The 19,640-nt window shown below is 35.7% G+C and overlaps 1 long non-coding RNA gene across 1 annotated transcript; it reads right to left on the bottom strand.

Annotated features, from left to right (window-relative positions):
* Positions 1 to 279: 279 nt before the first annotated feature.
* On the bottom strand, positions 280 to 12,015 carry LOC141553265 (uncharacterized). Its single transcript, XR_012485355.1, has 3 exons — positions 11,950 to 12,015; positions 11,055 to 11,227; positions 280 to 423 (listed from the first exon to the last, which is right to left on the bottom strand). It is a non-coding gene; the product is annotated as an uncharacterized LOC141553265 (long non-coding RNA).
* Between the last annotated feature and the right edge of the window lie 7,625 nt (positions 12,016 to 19,640).

Genomic DNA, 19,640 nt, shown 5'->3' with positions numbered 1-19,640 from the left:
CTGGAGAAAAAATTGGAACTATGCCCAAAGGGCTATAAAACTGTGCATACTCTTTGATCCAGCTGTGCCACTACTAGATCTGTGTCCCAAAGAGATTATAAAAGAGAGAAAAAGATCCACATATGAAAATATGTTTATAACAGCTCTTGTTATAGTGGCAAAGGAATTGGAAATTGAGTGGATGCCCATCAGTTGGGAAATGGTTGAATAAGTTCTGGTATATGAATATAATGGAATATTATTTTTTATAAGAAATGATAGATAGGCTGATTTCAGAAAAGCTTGTACTTACATGAACTGATGCTGAGTGAAGGGAGCAGAACAAGTGAACATTATGTGATGATCATTTGTGATGAACTTGGCTCTTTTCTACAATGAGGTGGTGAATCAAGGCTTTTCCAATAACCTTGTGATGGAAGGAGCCTTTCGAATTCAAAAAGAGAATGATAAAGACTGAATGTTGAATAAAGTACTGTATTTTCATCTTTTTTGTTTCTTTGTTTTGCTTTTTCTTTCTCATGATTTTTTTTCTTTTTAGTATGATTTTTCTTTTATAGCATAACTAATACGGAAATATGTTCAAAAGGATGATACATGTATAACCTATATTAAATTTCTTGCTGTCAGAAAGGAGAAAAAACTTGGAACACAAAATCTTACAAAAATGAATGTTTTTGTCTTTATATGTATTTGGAAAAAATAAATTTCAAATTGTGTGGTACGGAAATGGTGAGGGAACACCATTTAATAAAAAAAGCTGGAGAGAGCTCTAGAGTAAAGCAAAGTTTTTGTACATTCTCAAGAGAAGGGCGTCCCACCCTTCGAGCAGACAACCAAAGAGAGGAAGTGCCTCCTGTGGGCAGGACAGCACCTTTAATCCCTAACGCAAAACACCCCCTCCCACCACTGACCCTCATCCTCATTGGCTGAGAGTGTTACATTCTAAATGAAATTGAACTTGATCAATAAGTACATAGTTGCCCATATTTGACTGAAATAGGGAGGAAACTGTGTCATGGGAGGATGGCAGGAAGGGGACTCAATTATGCCCTTGAATCAATGCTCAAAGTTCTTCAGGCCTACTCAAACTCTGAAGCAGATGAAGCCTTACTCGATTTTCATAACTGTCTTGAAAGATCTCACCTCATCTCATTCAAAATCTCCTGGAAAAAAGAAAGAATGAACTTGCCAATGGGGAAAAAAGTAATCATATGATTTACAACTGGAAAGTTCTTTCAGTTAGTACTATAGCATCATTTGAGAAATAAGGGAAAGGACAGTAAGACTGAAAGGGGAAGTGGTGATTCACTCACGCAAGGTCCTATAGGTAGTGAATAAAAGAACCAGGATTTGAACCCTCAACTATGAATTCAACCTTGAATTTAGTGTTCTTTTCACTCTATGACAAAAATAGTAATAGGTTAAAAATTATATAAATGATGCCCCACTATCTGGTTGGTTTGCTTAGTCTGGTTATTGGTCTGAGAGTAAGAACTGTAGTTTCCTCTAAGGGGAACTTAATTGAGAATCCTAAAGTGGGATGTGAACTACATATTCCCTGTCTGATGTAGTATGCATATAATCAGAAGATAATTTAGTCCTTTATATTATAGGTGGAGAAATTGAGACTCAGAAATGTTAATTGATTTTTCCCATGATCATAGAAGTGGTATTGGTAATAAGATTTTAACTTACATCTTCTTTAACTCTAAGTTCAGCACTAGAGTCTCATAATCCTAAAATGTGAGTTGGCAAAGCCTTCTTAGCACCAGCAACCACAGCTATCTAAAGTATAAAGGAGATTGCTGGCAACTTGGGATTTCCCAGCTTGATGTCTAGATGGGTATATCTCCTAGTAGTGACCTACTTTATTGGATCTGTGACCACTAAAAACTCTATCTGGCTATATGCAGAATTTAAAGTATCTATCACTATCTGTGGACAAAGCACTATAGCAGAGCTACATGGTCCAGGTTTGGTTGGCTCAGTAGGAAGGCAAAAACTGGGATGCCCATCTGAGACTACAGAGTGAATACAATAGATATAATATGCAGGGCTATTGACTAGTCCTGAGCTGAAGGGTCCTGCACATGACATCCCAACTGAGGGTTACAAGATATGGGACCATAGTCTTAGAGGCCGACTTCAAGCCAGTTCATGAATTTGCTCATAAGAGAAGAAGGCATTGGCACTATATCTCTGTTACTGGAGATGTAGGAAATCTATATTTGGAAAAAAAGACAAATAATTCAATTAAATTCAATATCAATTTAACCATCAACTATTAAGCATAAAGCACCATGCTAGCTACTAGGACTCTAAAGAAAAAAAAAAAAATCTGATCTCAGAGATTTATATTTATGCAGGGCAAGGAGTGAATGAGGTATGAAACATACATGCAAATATGTATAATACAGGGTAAATTGAGCAGGGAGAAAATATTAACAACTGTGAGAACAGGAAGTATTTTAAAAAGGAGGTGATACTGGAGATGAAAATTAATCTGAAAAGTGAGAAAGAATGTATTCTACACATGAGGGACAACCTGTGCAAAGTCATAAAACTGGGAGATTAAAAAGGCAGATTTGGAGAAAAGCTAGGAGGAGAGGAAAGAAAAGGAGGAAGAAGAGAAGAGAGGAAGAGCTAACATCTATATAGTGCTTAAGGTTTACAAAGCACTTTACAACTTTATCTCATGTTGTAATCACAACAACCCTGTGAGATAGGAACTATTGTTTTCTCATTTTACTGAGGAAAACCGAGGCAAACAGGATTAAATGACTTGTCCAAGGGCACAGAGGTAGTAAATGTCTGTTTTTACATTAAAACTCAGGTCTTCCTAACTCTACTAAATCTACTGTGTCACCTAAATGACTAAGAGTACACTTTGAAGCTTTCTTTTTTTTTTTTTAATTTTTCATTCTCTCTCTTGGGTTTTTTTAAATTGCTAATTACTAGTGCAGAAATTTTTTTGTATGACTTCATATTTGTAACAGTTTGGCATTTCTTGCCTTCTTGCTTCACCTTCAAAATGAAGGAAGAGGTGGAGGGGAGAAAGAAAATTAGAAACTAAAAATAAAATCAAATTGAATTTTTAAAAAGGAAAGAAAATAAATTACCAGACCTGTTTTGTTGTCATTGTGATTATTAATCCTGAAAACTCCATAAGACTAGAGACCATCTTTTGCCCTTTTTTTTTTTGGTACCTCTAGTACTTAGCACAATGCCTGACACATAGTAGGCACTTAATAAAAACCTGTTGATCATCTGATTGTTGCTGCTGCTGTTGTTATTGTTCCTGGTACATACCAGTCTTGTTTTTCTCTTCATGCTTTTGCACATACCATTCCAACCAAGAATACCTGATCTCTCTGTTTACCTAAGTCTTGCCCTTCCTTCAAGACTTGGCTCAGGTTCTAGCTCCTCCCTGAAGCTTTCCCTGACAAATCCAGGTGTGGAGACCTTTCTGTGTAGTGCCTCTGACTTGGCTCCTGACAGAGCTGTGGTTTATTATTTATCACTATATCAAAGATTATGTGATCTCTGAGGCTCTTCAATTCTTGTATATCTTAGGATCATGGAGTCTTAGAATTGAAAGAGATCTTAGAGATCATCTAGTCTGATCCTCCAGCCTTTTTATTTGAACAGATGACTATTAATAATAGGATGAATAATAACTAAAACATATAGACTGCTTTGAGATTTATAAAGTCCCTTAATGCATTACCTCATTTGATTCTTACAACTCTATGAGATAGATATCATAGGCATTATCATCCACATTTTATAGATGAAGAAAGTAGGCAGAAAGAAGTTAAGTGACTTGCTCAATGTCACCCAGCTGGTGTCAGAGAAAAGGTCTTTGTGATTCCAAGTACAATACTCTGTCCCTAATGCCATTATGCAAAAGATCCATATGAATACAGACTCTAAAGATTTTGACAGAAATCAAAGAAGTCCTGGACAAAGAAAGGATATTCCATTCTCATGGTTAAATCCAATAACTATAATGAAATGTGTGAATATTTTGCAAAATAATTTGTAGATTTAACATTGTAGCAATGTTAGTAATAACAAATCAATATGAAAGTAAACAAGCAAGAACATTAAGAAGGACTATAAAAAATTTAAAAATAGGCGTTGCCCTACCAGATTTCAAACTGTATCTAAAGCATTTATTTATAAGACCTAAGATTGGACAGGGAAGGTGGAGGGAGAAAGTAAAAGAAAAGAGAAAAGAAAAGAGTAACATAATAGAAAATCCAGAAATAAAGCCTAATTATATATAGGAGGATAATGCTTGACAAACCTAAGTCTTTTAATTCATCACAGGAATGGAATCAGTATTCATTAAAAACATTTAAAAATTGAATGTAATGAAAATATGTTTAAAATTATATGTATGTGTCTGTGTTTGTGTGTGTGTAGCCTATATTAGATTGCTTGTTGTCTTGAAAGGGGAGAGAAAAGAGAGGGAAGGAGAAAAAAAATTGGAAATCAAAATCTTACAAAAATGAATGTTGAAAACTATTGCCATAAAATTGGAAAAAATAAAATATTATTGAAATTAAAAAAAAAAAAAGAAAAATCACCATTCATTATAATAAACTCTAATTGGATCTGGGATTTAAATTGTTGCTTAGTCTTTTAAAAAAAGAAAATAATAAATATGTACTTTTTTTATCTATATGAATGACATAAAGGGGATTAGCAACACCCAAACAGTACACATGTAATGGGCATCCCACTTAATTCTGGAATTTCAACATTCTTTAGTAGTACAATGTGTAGAGGACTAGATTGGGAGTCAGGAAAATCTGAGTTCAAATCTTGTCTTACTACCTATGTAACCCTAGATAAAGTCACTTAACCTTTGCCTCAGTTTCCTCATCTAATTATAAAAGTATTTACCTCTCAAACTTGTTAAAAGAATAAAATGAGACAACATATATAAAGAGTGCTTTTCAAGCCTTTAAATGATATAGTAAAGCTAGCTATTTTATTTTAATTTTATTATTATTAATAATTAATAAGTATTATATATTTGGTTCTAGCCCCTATCCAATGAATTCTTTACTAACAGGCGAGTAAAGGAACATTAAATCAAATAAATAGTAAAGTAATTAGGAAAGAATAGCCACATAAATAACAAGGGGAAATTTAAGCAGTAGAATCATGCTCAGTATTACCCCCTTTGACCTACACAAACTAGGTAGAGTCTCTCATACACTCATGCTCTGGTAAGGAAAAAATATATACATATCCTCTGAGGTAAGAAAACGTTCCATGTGCATAATACTCTTGTCAGAGTTTGTAGAACTCCATTTCCCAGTGATGTGGTCCAAGAACTCTTTCTACCTGCTTTCTGTGATGCTTCATCATTCCAAGGTAACTATCACCTGTTAAAGCTCTGCCTTCTACCATTGTATTTCACTAATATAATTGTTATCAGTTGAAACTTTGCCCTCTACCACTGGGCATTAGGAAGGGAGGAAGGGAGGAAGGGAGGAAGGGAGGAAGGGAGGAAGGAAGGAAGGAAGGAAGGAAGTGAGGGGCAAAGCTAGGGAGGACAAGAAGCCTGAATGGGTTTTTCCAGAGTAGTCTTGAAAACCTGATGCTAGGCCCATATGAGTGAGCTAAAGTATTGTGTCACTCTCTTTTCTGTATCCAGGCACAGATCTGGTTCAGTCCTATAGGAATCTACACTCTGATTGGGGAGATTAACTCCCCTTTCTCATACTCTTCAACTCATTAAGTTCTTCTCCTCCATACTCCAGGGAAAAATAGCTTTTATCCAGGTCTCCCCAAAGTCAGTAGAAGTAATAGAAGTATTCAATAGGCAATATGAATCAGGTATGGAATAGCTAGTTTATTTCTACACACACAAAAAAATTGCTGAACACAAAACATGTGCAAGCTCAGATTAACAGAGTGAATTAAGCAGGATTCCTTAACTTAGCTTGTAATTACCATTACAATCTGCTGAGAGGCTAATATTTAACTTTATTAGAACATAATCAGCTTGTGGTATTACTAATTAGGCATTTTATATATTATCCGTGCTCTGTACTATCCCTACAATTCTACTGGTAAATGGTCAGGTTTGGGCTAAATCCCAGGCTTAGGCTAGATCCTCTGCTTATTAATAGCTGATTTCTCCAAGATTGCTGGAATAGTCACCACCTGGAGAGTTCCAGCCAAGAGACCTCCTTCTTTTAGAAGTTCTGCCCTCTTGCACTGATGTGGTGGGTAGGGAAGGGACCAAGAGGCCATCAGAATTTACCACACCAAAATAAAACACCAATTCTTTCCAGGGCTGGGCCACCACATGACAGGAAGCAGTCAGGAAGTTTGTCATCCCCAAAAGGCACAAGCAATGAATCATCTTGTCCTTAGAGTCCCTGGAAGATTCCAGGGGAGTTCCAGGTGCCCACTCTCTAAAGGCCAATTCAGACTCCTCTAGAACTTACTTTCTATTTGTATCCTCCTTGGAATTTCGGAAAACACTGCCAAGTGACAAATTCAGTACTCCCATCAACATTATGTATTTATCATGCAAATTCTTAGCCCAATTTCTTCAAAAAAAACATTCAGCCTATATGAGATACAGAACTTTAGGCTAGGTACTAGGCACTAGTTTGGATAAAATACTCTCTACTCTGGATTATGGAGTTTATACTGTAATAGGATAACCTAAGGTAAATGGATACCTGTCAAACAATATTATGCAATAAGTGCATTAGAAAGCACGAGTCTGATTATCTCATTCCCCTATTCAATAAACTCCAATAGCTTCCTATTATCATTAATATAAAATATCAACTCTACTGTTTGGGCATTTGAAGGCCTTCATACCTGGTTCTAAACTAACTTTCCAAATTTACTATATATTTCCCCTTTTCATGCAAACGATTAAACCCAACTTGACTTTCTTGCTGCTCCTCACAAACTGTACTCTGTAAAGGGCTGAAACTCTCGAGTCAATGCACTGAGGTGGGACAATTGAGCACTTGAGGCTAATTATTGATTGGACAATACTCTATAAGAATATCCTTGGAAAATGGCCCTTCCCACTATCCTGTGCTGGCCCAGTCCTTTAGTGTATACAGAGAATTGTGGGAGGGACTAGGAGGTGCAGGGAGACTAGCCAGGGTCACTTCTATGAGAGAGATGAAGAGGTGAGGTTGCAGAGATCCTACGGGTCCACTCTCTTCACTTCTACCACTAAAGATCTAGAATAAAGACTTTTGCTTATCCTGACTCTGGCTGATTCTAAGGTATCCAGGGTGCTAATGCAATTGCCACAGTACTCCATTTTTTCTGTTCCCTAGGTCTTTGCATTGGTGCTTCCCTAAGCCTACTAGATACTTTCCCTCACCTCTGCCCCTTATTCTTCTTCAAAAGCTGAGCTCAAGCTTCATCTCATTAGCTCTCAAGGTGTTAATGATATTATTTACTTTTTGTGATCCATTTTGTGAAAGAGTCTAATAGGATTTTTAGATAAATACGTTTAATAAGACCAGGCTAATAGAATTTTTTTAACCCAGTTTGCAGAGTTTAATAGGTTCTAGAGAAAATGCATATTTGTGTATGCATATATTATACCTGGATATATAAACAGGAAGGATTTATATAGGTGGCATAGTAAATAGAACACTGGGCCAAGAGTTAGGAAGACCCAAATTCAAATTCAGCAGCAGATACTTACCAATTATGTAACTCAAGTCATTTAACTCTGATTACCTCATTATCCTCCTATGTGAAATGAGCTGGAGAAGCAAATGGCAAAATCTCTTCAATATCTTTGCCAAGGGGCAGCTGAGTGGTGCAGTGGATAGAGCACTAGCCCTGAAGTCAGGAGGACTGAGTTCAAATATGATCTCAGGCACTTGATACTTCCTAGCTGTGTGACCCTGGGCAAGTCACTTAACCCTGATTGCCTCAGAAAAAACAATATCCTTACCAAGAAAATGCCAAATGGTATCACAAAGAGTCAATGAAAAACAAACTATAAACAGGTATTTTCATTATGACATGTAGGCACCTAGAAATACTGTGCCTGACATAAGGGTAGATTCCTAGATCCTCCTCTAACTGGAAAGACCTTAGAACTCAAATAGTGTGACTCTTATATTTTACAGGTGAGAAACACAGGCCCACAGAAGTAAATAGATAGAATGTTGGTGTTGGAAGTGAATTTAGAGATAGATCATCTAATCAAACAGCTTTCATTTTATAGAAGAGGAAATTTGAGGCCCTAAACCACACAAGTTCCTGATTATGAATTAGCAGAGATATGGCCTCTATCAAGGCATCTATTTAATTCTGTTGGTTTCTATAATTGGAAATGAGGGAGACGTGTGACAAAGATGACTGACAACTTTGTTTTGAATGATTCATTTGGAGCATGACAGTTAAATTATTATTCTCTCATTGGGGTGGGATAGTAGAAGGCACAAATTAAATTTTGAAAAGAAAAATCAACAAAGAATATTTATACTCTGCTACATTTATTTCAGTGTAATTTATTGTTGGGCAGTGGTATTGCTCTGAATTAAAACTCAGGCACTAAACCACATTGCAAAGAAAGAGAAATAGTGAAAATACATTGAACATTCAACAATCCACAGTTTCTCTATGAATTTTTACCTTTCAGAAGAATATAATTAGAATGAATTACCATTTTATTTCTTAAGTATTTTTCAGTGTATTTTTATGTCTTTTTTTTTTTTTTTTGGTGAAATAAATAAATAGCTGTCTTAAAACCAATACCTACTACTTTATACAATTAATATTCTTTTAAAAAGAGACCTATTAATTTAAGTTAGGGGGACACCCCAAACATCAGCCATATCTAAACTTTGCTTATAGAGGGTTTTTTCCCAGAATTTTGCACATGAATTATAGAATGTGGGAAAAGTCTGACTGTATCGTTTAGGAGTCAGGTATCTCTAGAGCTGCCAAAATGATCTTGAAGCCCAACTATGACCCATTAGCTTCCTATTTAGTAAATGCCAATGGGTTCCAGAATTTATTATAAAATCCTGTGATTTTTAAAGCCCTTCATAACCTCGACCCTTCCACTTTCTTATGCTTCACCACCTTTCTTGTTCTCTAAGATCCTGTGGCATTGATTCCCTTTCTACTTCTCCAACAAAACACTTCATCTCCTGATCTTTTGCCTTCATTGACTGTCCTCCACATGTCCACTGTCCTAAAATGTTCTGCTTCCTTACTTTTATTTTCAGTTTCCCTGGTTTCCTTCAAATCTCAGCTAAAGTCCCACCTTCCACAAAATGCCTTTTCCAGGCCCTTTAATGCCAGTGCCTTCTTTCTGGAAGTGATTTGTACTTTATTATATGCATGCTTGCCTACATATATATATATATGTCTATACAAACATGTAAATTTTATATATACACATGTATGTGTATGTGTACTTACTGACTTAAGCCCAAAGTGGGAGTTCCCATATAAGAGCACCCATATGGTGCTTTTTGGGTCATGGGACATGAACGTATCATGTAAGTTAAAGCTTCTTAAACTAGGGGCTGCAACTCCAAATGGAATTATATAATTGAACTTGGGAGTCATGAAAAATTATATAACTAGAGGTAACAAATATTCCAAGGTTCAGTCCTTTATGTAAAAATAAATAAGTACATCCATTTCATTAGTATGCAAATTCACTTTCATGTTCAATAAATGGTAAAATTATATGTACATTAAAGAATTGTTTTAAAATAAATTTCTTTGTGCTTTATTATCAGCAAATTTTTATTTATATACCTATATATTTAGGGTTGTGTCAAAATTTCTCAGATTAAGAGTCCTGAGGAGAAAAAGTTTAAGAAGCTCTCATGTAGGTCATTGTCAAAGTTTAAAATTGAGCTAACATAAGAGAAAAGTGGATAATGTTAAATTTTGTGAAGAATAAGCAGAATGTTTCTGGAAGCTCTAATAATTGCTTAGCCATGAGTGGTGCTTTGCTTAGAGATTACAGTGTCATAAATTACTGTTGGCTCTTCCAAAAATGAGTATTAATTCAGCCTCTCTGGCTAATGTCAACATCTTCTGGTTAATGAACCAGGATCTGAACTTTAGCCACAGCCCATGTTCAAGATAAAAAAAAATAATTTATTCAAACCCAGCAGGACATAAGTAACTCCTTCTCTTGTGTATGTGAAAAATTAAAAAAAAAAAAAACCCAAAAATCAAGGGTTAGAATCAGGAGACTAGGGTTTTAGTCCCATTTCTCTTAAGATCTACCTGCATGAATTTGAGCATCTCTTTGGCCCTCAGTTTCCATATCTTTAAAATGGGGAAATTATACTAAGATGATGTTAAATTTCTTCCAGTTTTAACCTTCCTTGGTCCATAGTATAAGGCTCTTTCTCCAGTACTGACAGTTTATTTGCCCCAATCCCTTCTAACTGACGCTGTTCTGTGTTCTAAAATCCCATTCAGCTTTGACATTCTGTTTCTAAGGTCATTCTTGTTTTCATATTCTCCTTTTCTCTCTCTATTATTTTCTCAATCTTTCAACCATCCTCCCAGATTCTCTGAGGCCTTTAGATTTTTATGCAGTTGACTCTGGGGAGTCATTCAGTTACTACTGAAAACATGTTCCTGACTACTTAGTAAGCAAGCTGAGTCTCCATCCTGATTTTCAGTGAGTACAAATTTGAGCAGTGGCAAGTCACAGACAAGCCAGGGAATAAGCAGTTTAATCCTTCCTGTCCCCAGACAAGTAATGGTACCCCAGTACTGTTGCCTGTGAGAATTTTTCCAGCTTCGGGTTCAAACATCTCTGAATAATGCCCTAGACCTTTTATCCCAAGAATCTCCCTTCTCATAGACAAGTCAGGATTTATACTATGTCCTCAGATCACAGTGAGTATAAGAACAATTTACTTAAAATAGAATGCAAATACTAGAAAATTTCATTGAAATAACTCCTCCCAAAGCATAACCACCTCTTCTCACACACATCTGCTGGGATATCTCTAGTCTCAAGATATCATAGCATATTAAAGGCACTCACAGACACACACCTGGGGGAAGCTTTGTAGAAAACTTCTTTGGGTCCCCTGGACATATCAATCAGGAAGATTGCTGCAAGGGCTATCTTTTCTTTACCTCCATTTGGTACTTCTTCTCCTGGCTCAAATCTTCCTCCTTGACCCAGGAAAACCCTTGGCCCCCATCAGCAATTTCCTGGTAGAATCTGTCTGGCACAAAGAGTGAATCAGTCTCAGAAAACTGCAGGAAGGTGGCCATGTCAGAATGAATCCAAGGCTGGTGTAGCAGAAGGGAGAAGTGCAATAATTACAACTCCTTGATAGGATGGCATGCAGCATAAAGTTGCTGTAATAGCCATTTGTCTATCTTCCCACTTCCATCTTCTCTTGCTGTTCAGTTTTGACCTTGGCACTTACCCTCCTGCATATTCTATGGGATAATCCTGTGCTATGGCCACTGAATCTATGCCAGAAGTAGACACTAATGGTCGAAGCTGGAAAACAGCCATGTTGACTTGGACAAACCCCTTGTATATACAAGAATTACCAAATCTTAGAAGACTTCCTCTAGCTATCTTAATGTGGCCCAGTAATTGATTCTAGGAAAACATTTTTATCAGATCCAGTCACTAGTGATTTAGAAGACTTCCTCTAGCTGTTTTACGGTGACCTCAAGATTCCATAGATTATGTAATGATATAATTTACATGGCTCTAGAAAAATATATTTTATAGTCCCAATCAATAGTAACTTAGAGCTATTAGGATATCTACTAATTATCTAATAACTAGATGGGTTCTTTAACTGGCAGCTGTATTATATTTCGATAACTATCTTTCAATATAAATAGTTTCTTTGCAACTTAATGTATTTTATTATATTTATTCCAAAACATTATTATGAAAAGGAGTTCCTGAGTCTTACCAACCTGCCAAAGGAGTCCATAATAAGAATTCCTGAGTCTAGATCAATCCTCTCACATTAAATGAATATCGATAAATAAACAAATGAATCAAACATTAAAAAGAGAAAGGAAAAGAAAAAATTCAGATATCATTTGATATTACATTAAATTTGGTGAGAGTTAATTTCAAAAGGTTCAGAACTATGATAAATAGAATTCTAGGACCTAAACCTTTGCATAATAATTCAGCACAGAAAAAATAGGAAGCACTTATAAGTGAAATTCAAAAAAATAAAGAAAATGTATGTCAATGAATGAGAAAGGGGATAATTGTCTTAGGAAATTCATGGAAACACAGAGAGTTATTTGCCAACTTATATTTTTACATAGGAATGTAGGAAAGATGGAAGAACAATGAGTAACTGAGAATGAGTACAAACATATAGTATGGTATTTTAAGATATACACATAAAGGGTTATCTATCATATAGATTATACATATTGCATATACACATACACATTTTTATGTTTACACGGTGTCCCAAAAGTCTTTGGGAAGTTTTAACCTATTAAATCTTTTGAGACATCATATATAGATATGTGTGAATAAATATAAATATGTTTGAATAAATATAAATATGTTTGTCTATTAGATGAACCCTAGCTTACATTCACTTAGTCCTTTCTCCAAATGGTAGTTTTGCCCCACATACACTCACAAATAACAATTAGCAAAAAATTTAATTTATATAAGCTAAACATCAAACATATCAGAGTTCTACAGATATGACCAAATGAGCTTTTCAGTTGGAATGAGATAAGATCTTAGCTTAAAATCAGGAGAGAAAGAATGATCTCATTCAGAGGACAGCCACTCTCAGCAGTATCTAGAATTGTAAACCCTGGAAGTCAAGGAATATGATTAAGCTGGTTCCTATTTGTGTGTATGGCTCTGAAGGCTCCAGTTCACTCTTTAATGCTTGCTCTGTGTGTGTGTGTGTGTGTGTGTGTGTGTGTGTGTGTGTGTGTATATATATTTATTTATTTATATTGCATATATATGCATGTATATATACTTATTTATATTGTGTATATATGTATGCACATATATGCATGTATATGTGAATATGTGTGTTTGAATATATATATATATATATATATATATATATATATATATATATATATATATATACACATATCTCCAAAGTTTCTTCCTAAAGTGTAACACACTGAGCTAAATCCCTTATACAGATATATATCATCATGTTCAGGATTCTCTCAGTCAAAAATCATATCTCCCTCCTCTTACATGGTAAACAGCACAAGGCTATCCTAACCAAAAAAAAAAAGAAATTGTTTTAGCCTTGGACAGAAGCAAGCTTATAGGGCTACTGTAAGAATAGCTTAAGGGATAATAAAGCTTAAAATGACCTGAGATTATCAAGGAATGCTTAGGACAACAGAAAACCCTTGTTATTTTGTTGGGGTTTTGGGAAAAGAGAAGAATCAAAGAAAAGATAGAAGCAAATCTTGGATTGGATGGGAAAATAATAACAGGGAAAAGGCAGAAATAATTGTTTGTATTTGCTTTTATTTGCCAAAAAAAAAAAAGAAAAATTGTACCGGATAGAACAAAACAGAAATGGTTGATATGAATTTAAAACCCAAAGTAAGAAGATAGTAAGAAAACATCTCCCTGCCTTTAATGAATTCAAGTCCCTAAAGTCCAGACAAAAACCCTATTCTGGATATGAAAGGAATTGGCAGATATGATTTCTGAGCAAGAATCAATGATATGTGAAAGATCAAGGAAGAGCTCTGTTTACCATGATAACTGTTTGAAATGAGATAGATTTGTTCAGGTCTTACTCAAGCAGAATCCTGAAGTTTGCACCAAATTTAATATTCACTAATTAAATATTAGAAACTGTAGTGATATCTCTGTCTTTGCCATAAAGCCATGCAAAAAGTTAGCTAGAAGTCCATGGTTAACAAAAAAAGAAGCTACTTAAGTAAATCAAGCATCAGAACAACCAGAAAAAAAGAAACCTATACCCTTCAAGAGAAACAAGAGAGACCTCACTCAAAAAAGTCCCAGAATGATTTCAGAGAGGCCTGGAGAAACTTACATAAACTGATGCTAAATGAAATGAGCAGAACCAGGAGATCATTGTACACCGCAACAATAAGATTATACAATGACCAATTCTGATGGATGTGGCTCTTTTCAACAATGAAATGATTCCAGTTCCAATGATCTTGTAATGGAGAGCCATCTACACCCAGAGACTGTGAGAACTGAATGTGGATCACAACATAGCATTTTCACCTTTTTTGTTGTTGTTTGCTTGCATTTTATTTTATTTCTCATTTTTTCTTTTTGATTTGATTTTTATTGTGCAGCAAGATAATTGTATAAATATGCATGAATATATTGCATTAAACATATAACTTTACCATGTTTAACATATATTGGATTAGTTGCCATCTAGGAGAGGGGGTGGGGGAAGAAGAGGAAAAATTAGAATGCAAGGTCTTGCAAGGGTTCATGTTGAAAACTTATCCATGCATATGTTTTGAAAATAAAAAGCCCCAAAAGAGTCAGAAATCCCCAGGATGGAGATCCTAGGAGTCCTGGGAAAAGACAATAAGTAACAGATAACAACCAGTGACAGTGATCAGTGACCATCTATGATAATCAGAGCTCAGACATGGATAATCTAGACCAAGGGGCTCTGAGTCCCTATCACTCTGCTCTGAGACCTGGGGAAGTTCCTAAAGATCCAGTGCTCTGAATCCCCCAAACCAGAGGGACCTAAACCTGAATCCTAAAGACCCAGGGAAGAATCAAGAAGGGCAATTCATCCCACCAAAAAGCACAGCAAGGGTTCTGCTCTAAAGCCCTAATTCAGAAATTAAAGTTGGAAAGATAAGCAAATTAGAGAAAATACCCTTTAATATTGAAACTCTAGTTCTGCAACAGCTAGTAGAAACTCAAAGGAAAAAAATGGATTTTCCAAAAGAACTATGTAAAGACCTAGAAAAAATGAACTAAGAGATATAAAAAGTGAAGTAAAAACACTAAAATAAAGAATTGGAAAGAGAAGAAAAGCTTAGAAGAAGAAATAGTAAACTTTTCTTAGATAACGAACTCCCTGAAATCTATAATAGACCAAAGAGAAATCAATGACTCCATGAAATAGGAAAACTTATTAGAAGAAAATAAAAAAGTAAAAGAAAATGTTAAGTATCTGATATCACAACAACTGATCTGAAAAATACACCAAGGAGAAAGTATTTAAGAATCACTGAATTCCCTAAAAATTATGAGGGGAAGTTTGAATACTAAATTTCAAGAAATCATAAATGGAAAGTTCTGCTAGAACTGGAAGATAAAGTAAAAATGGAAAGAATACACAAAGTACCTCCTAAAAAGAACTCCTAAATGAAAAGTTCCAGGAATGTCATAAAAAATCTAGAACTCCCACATCAAAGAAAAAAGTACTGCAAGCAACTAGAAAGAAACTATATAAATGCCAATGAATCAGTCAAGATCACACTAAATCTTCTAAAAACAAGAGAACCTAGAATATGATATTCCCAAAGGCAAAGGATATATGTGTGTGTGTATGTGTGCGCACGTATGTACAATAATAAGTTGAATATCATCAGGAGGAGTGTGGGAAAAGGGAGAATAGACCTTTAATGGAATCTAGAGGACTTTAAAGTATTTCTAATGAAAAGATCAGAGCTAAGTAGAAACTCTGAAATACAAAGGAGTTCAAGAAAGATAAATTCATTTGAGCAATTGAAAGGAACTATAGGATACTGTAATGCTAACATTATAATGGAGGAAAAGAAACAAGTGTCCCTTCAGTCTGAATCTTGATGTCTTCCAGTGGTATTGAGGGAACTTAATAGGAAAAACAAAAAGGGGATAGTAGAAGGAAATTGGTTCTGTTTGAGGGTTTTAAAAGGAGAAATAGATGGAAAATTTTGAAAGTACTACATAGAAGTTATGTGCTTTTAAAAAAGCAAGCAGTAAGAAGTGGAGATTTATGTTTCATATGTAATCCTCTTTTTTGTGTTCTATAATGGGTACAGAATTGCTTCTCCTTTTTTGGTATTTAATTTCATAATTGAAATTTTTGCTAAAAATATTGGGAAGCATAGGAGATGTGCCTTAGAATCAGAGAAAATATTTTCCTGATTTTGAAGAAGAAGGAAGAGGAGGAAAAGGAAAATGAGGGAGAAGAAGAGGAGGAGGAGGAGGAAAAGGAAGAGAAGGAAGAGAAGGAGAAAGAGAAGGAGGAGGAAGAGGAGAAGAAAGAGGAAGAGGAGGAGGAGGAGGAATCAAGAGTGTTCCAGTTTACAAAATCTAGGGAAGGCTTTTACTCCTCATCTTTCCTGCTATATCATTAATTCTAAGAGTATTGCTTCTCTCCAAGATTTCCATTACTTATACTTTAACAATTAGTTTTTCTCTCTCTTTTTTTTTTCCAGAATCAGGAAGAGGGTAACAGATTCAACTTGTCCCTTAGTACAGTGGAAATCATTATAGTTCTTGAGTCAGAAGAGGTCAAAACCCACTTCTAACAGTTCTTGTATAATTGTAGGAAAGTCACCAAGGTTTCCTGGACTCCAATCTCTTCATCTGTAAATTGAGAAGGGGCAGACTAGGTAGCCTCTAATTACTTTTCTAGATTTATGATTTTCCTTACTCAACGTCTTGAAGAAAAAAGGTATCATCAAAGCAAACCAAGAATGTATCCATTGTTCTGGAAGAGAAAATTCCAACAACTCTTTCTCATAATCAAAGTTGTCCATTCCTATAATATCATATCTCCTTTCTAGATTTCTGATCTTTTTTTCCCCTATGTTCTTATATTTCCTTTTTCTGCCCAAGTGGACTTCAGTGTACTCCCAAAACAATATCATTTTTATTTCTCTTTCTAGTGCAAAGTATCTTTAGCAAAGTTTCCCCTCTCCTGGATTTCCTCACAGGAGTTTGTCTTCTCAATATACAATGCTACTCTGTTTTCCCTTTGAGCTATTTTGTATCTTTGGGATAAGGCAGCTAAATTTAGTGGATAGAGCATTGAATCTGGAGTCAGAAAGAGCTGAGTTCAAACCCAGTCTCGGACTAGCTATATAACCCTGGGTACTTAATCTCTATTGGTTTTAATCCATGGGAGGAGGAAATGGCAAACCACTCAGTGTCTTTGCCAAGAAATCCTCATGGAGTACTGACATGCTATGGTCCACAGGGTCATGAAAAATTGGACACGACTGAACAACAAAAAATATGCCTCCATAATCCTGTTCCATTCATGAATCCCATCCCATCAAATCTCAGTGATATATTCAGATTAGCCTCTTTACATTAAAATGTATACTCCACCTTCTTTATGATTCATATTTTGTGTATTTTCTATAGACTTCTGAGGCCAAGAACTTTATTATAATTTTACTCTCTTGGTTATCATCTTCCTCTGATTACTGAGATGTTCTACTGCTATTTTTCTTCCTACATTGTCACTACTACTCTCCATGGTAACTGGTTTGACCAACATATATGCAGGCAATTGTATTCCCTTGTCCTCCCTTTTAAGTGTAAAGCCCTTTTGTTCAGATTTCCAAGATTCTAGTTATATACATTTTTGTCAGTCCTCATCAATTTGTATTTCATCCCTGGCCAAGTGCTCGTCATTCCAATATTTTTAAGTTATAGTTTTTATGTCCTTTTTTCTGTTGCTTATGTTGTCAAGAAGGAGGAAGTTTGAGGAATCTTTATTTTTCAGCTCTGGTGCTTGGTGGAAAGACAAGTATCCCCATTATTGAGTGACAAGTGACACCTTTCCTACCCTTGAAAACTATATTTTCTAAGGCCAATCTTGAATAATAGGTATAGCTGATGGATTTAGACAATGTTTCCTGGTACCCAGATGGAGAGTTAAGATGCTGTTGGGGGCAGTCAGTCAGTCTGTCAATACACATTTATTTATTAAATGACTACTGTATACAAGGAATAAGAAAAAGAAAAGCACCCATAAAGAGGTTAGGCTGCAATCAAAGCAAAGTGTCAGCTAGCAATATTCACAGGTTGTAGAGTCATTAGAATCTAGTTGTAGAGTCCTAGGACCTGAACTCAAGCAGTGGGGAGGAAGAGATGCTTTGATGTATATTGTGTTTTATTTAGGTCAAGCAGAATCTGGAGTTTTCCTGAAGACCCATATTTCAGTTGATTCTAAGTGGGGAGTGGTTGCTTGCATAGGACCTCCTAGCCTACCTAATGATGAGGTCCTGACTAGTGTGTTGGACAGAAAGAAACTAAAGAATTGATCCCTGAAGTAAACAGAGAGAAGGAACTATTAAGAGATCTGTTTAGCTCCAGGGTCCCACCCTCTGGGGAGGTCGTTCAGTCAGAAATCCAATTTATGCCAAACCCTCACTCTCTGTAGGGGTCTTGAGCAGTCTCACCTTGTCATGCCCTGTCAGGAATTCCAGTCATGTCCCTGAGGTTAAATTTTCCCTATAAAATCTACTTATGGACCATCTCATGGCTGCTGCCTTCCTTTGGATCAGTCTGGCATGGCACTCTGCCTCACAGTGTCTTTCTCCTTACCCTTCCACCATGCCATGTGGTATCTTCCCTAATTTTATTTTGCTTCTCAATCCCACTTCTCCTCCTTACAGCTAACTCTTTTAGGGTGCTAAGTCCCTTTCAGGATTTAGCCTGCCAGCTAAGGGCATTGCCCCAACCTCATGGGGTGCTCCATTTTCAGTGGGTAATTGTGAGTGCCATTGAGAAAGTTGTCTTTCATATGCTCTCCCACTCTATTTCATATTTATCATTCCTGGTGTCCAGTGTATCCCTTCATTTTGTCTGTGAACTCTTCCCTAAATAAATCTATCTTTCACCAGAGAAATATCCATTGTGATTTCTTCACATGACCAAACTCCAACTTTTGGTGTCTACCATCATCTTCTATTTACATCACTCACATCACTAAGGAGACTTGGTAGTGGAGAGAATTAGAAAGGGAAGAAAGGAAACTTCCTTGTATACTAAATAGAGGATCTTATAATGGTCCAGAAATCCAAGTGCAAATTCTTAGACACCACCATCTTCTTAACCAGTTTTTTCTAAAAATCTTAAAAAAAAAATAAAAAATTGTCTTCTTCCAAATCCTAAGTATCATTCAGCAGCACTGATTAAAAAATAAAATAAAATAAAAATTACCTATGTCCCTATAATTTCTTGCTTATGACTTCATAGTAACATAATATTTAAATTGACAATTTCCTTTGTCTTCATATACATTTTCAGAAGTGTGTATAGAGTATGGAAGGAAGTAAGAAGGGAAGGAAAGAAAAAAGGAGGGAGGGAAAGAAAGAAAAAGAGGGAGGGAGGAAAGAAAAAGTGTTTATTGAGTTGTTATATATCGGGTATTAGTAAGGTCCAGGGGATGGAAATACAAAAGGCTGCCAGTCCCTATCCTCAAGGTCCTAATATTTTAAAGAGGGAGAATGAATAAATGAATGGAAAAGCATTCATTAAGTGTTTATTAGGAGAGGGGTGTAACTAGAAAAGGAATCTGGAGTAGAATCATTGAGCAATCAATAAACACACCCTTACAAGAAACAATGGTAACCTTGCTTAGGTTACAATCCCTAAAGAAAGAAATGGAAAAGGAAGAAAAAGGAATGGGGGA

Source organism: Sminthopsis crassicaudata, chromosome 2, assembly GCF_048593235.1.
Source record: "Sminthopsis crassicaudata isolate SCR6 chromosome 2, ASM4859323v1, whole genome shotgun sequence".
NCBI lineage: Eukaryota > Metazoa > Chordata > Mammalia > Dasyuromorphia > Dasyuridae > Sminthopsis > Sminthopsis crassicaudata.
The sequence above is the reverse complement of the archived record's forward strand: the minus strand, read 5'-3'. Positions and strand labels throughout refer to the sequence as shown.